This window comes from Cynara cardunculus (assembly GCF_001531365.2).
Source record: "Cynara cardunculus var. scolymus isolate 2C chromosome LG 2, CcrdV1, whole genome shotgun sequence".
In the NCBI taxonomy this organism is placed as follows: Eukaryota; Viridiplantae; Streptophyta; class Magnoliopsida; order Asterales; family Asteraceae; genus Cynara; species Cynara cardunculus.
In genome coordinates this window covers 4,142,820-4,145,254 of record NC_037529.1, presented here as the reverse complement: position 1 = coordinate 4,145,254, position 2,435 = coordinate 4,142,820, and positions in this window count along the sequence as shown.

Below are 2,435 nucleotides of genomic sequence, written 5' to 3'. Positions count from 1 at the left end.
TGTATTTGATTGTATTTATCTGCAGTTAGTTACACGAATTCAGATATGGGATGAAATCGGATAGGGATGAAATCTGGTTTAAGAGTTTTAAGAGTTTTTAAGAGTTTTTAAGAGTTTTTAAGAGTTTTAAGTGTTTTTAAGAGTTTTAACCAAATGTTTTATAATATAGTATATATATATATATATATATATACTATGTATATTATAATTTAAAAAAAAATAAATATAAGTTATTGTAAGTTAGTTTTCACTTTTTTATATTAATTTTAATTTTTTAATATCGATGACCATGATTAAAAATTGAAGATTGAGCAACATTTAAAGTGTGTTTGATACACAAGACAGGATAAGATATGGATCTTTGTCTCATGTTTGACATCACTTTTATGTGGAACAAACATGAACAGAGTGGAACAATTCTGTTCCACCCCTATCTTATAGAACATGGTAGAATAAGGTGAAACAGATTTATATTGTATCAATATAACTTTAAAATAAAACTTAATTTTTTTTTAAAACATCAAATAGATCTTCTTTTTACATTTTATTCATTCATTAAATTTTATTTATTGTATTTTATGTTTTTTAAACTTTTATTTTACCGTTCTCAAAATATTATTTTTATACGGTTTCTATATTTATATTATTAATAATAAATAATGTTGAAAAGAGATAAAAATAAAAAATGGAAACTACATAAACTTTTTATTTGGTGTCATTTTAATTGTTTTGACGAAACTTTCAAATGAAATATTTTGTTATAAAAAATAATTATTCTATTGTAATTTAATAAATTAATTAAAATAAACAACTCATTAGAGATAAATTGGTCATTTTACTCAAGTTCTTGTTCAAACACATACGTTTTTATAAAAAAAACTTATGACTGGACAAAAACCTATGTTCCACAGTGAAAGTTCTTATAGAAACCCGAACAGAAACATCAACAAGAACCTCCATCATAGATGCTCTTAACGTAACGGAGTATTCGTCATGCCTTGTGCCACTGTCGTAAGATCAAAACAACAGTCTCTGTTAAATACTATATATTATATATCCACGACAAGGGTGTCACATATGTTACTCATTAAAGCGTTAACTTTAGTACCAAGCCTTACAATATATCAGTATATGTTTAATCATAAGTAGTTGAAATAAACATCGTAATTCAACTCGTTCTATATGAAAACAATCATTCTTTTCCTTTTCGATTTTATGGCATGTATGGTGACGAAGAAGGTCGATGTCGGGAGTTGGTAAAGTGGGAGAAAAAAATTGACGATTATTTCACCTAACGAATAAACCCCTCGTCTCCCAGCAAATTTTCCACAAAACTTGTGGATAATTTTTAATACAACTTGAAAAGAAAAATATGGTTCTGTAAACCAACCGTGTAACAGTAACGCACTTTTTAAAAGTAAAAAACGACCGAGACCAACTTTTTAAATGTTGGGTGTTAAAAACCGAATTGATCCTTATAACTTGGTTCTTTAGTTTGTTCATGTAATTGACGACACAAGAACCGATGTAACCACCATTCGTCTGGAAGTAAAACAGATGCCAGAATTTCACAAAAAGACAAACGTTTTACGTATATTTGATAAAAATTAGAGTTATAATTAGACAAGCGACTTTGTCCCCGTCACTATCTTACTTTTCTTATGGCGGTTGAAACTCAACCATCGATCCAAAATATTCAAATTCATGCCTAACACAAATCGAGCATCAAATTAACCACTTTGTATCTTGTGAAACATTTCATGCAAAACCAAGAAAAAAGTTAAAAATATTACAAATACTCACTTAACCTGTGTTTTCTGTTTGTTAATGGGAAAATTGCTTGAAAAAATAACATACTTTAACTTGATTTCTATTTCGGGTAACGTACTTTTAAAACTTTCATTTTAGTACCTTATAAGAGGTAGAGTTTTAAACATTTAAGTACACAGATAAACGATTGAAAACATTAATAGGTTATCATGTTGATGCAGTTTTGATATGTTAATCTAAAGCAATCTAAATTAATAAAGAAAATGGTTTAAAATGGTCAAAAATCTATTCAAATGTTTATAATATTCTAATTAAATTTATTAAAAAAATCTAAATCATAATTTTGTGATAGTTTTTATAACAATATTTATTTATAAATTAAAAAATAAATTCGTAAGTGTTAATAGACAACCCAACTTATTTTTGACATGTACCAAAACTTAATCTATTTTGATCTATTATTTAACACGTTTAACTTGTCATTGTATTTTACTAATTAAATATTTTTAAAACTTATTTTATTATTAACTAAAAGTGTACTCGCGTAATGCAGCGAGATACATTGTGATTTAATATTTCATTTTATTCTTTATCTCAGTCGATGTTATAATATGGTTTTATATGATTTTGAGAAAACGATAATGTTTTTATTTTTGAATAAAATA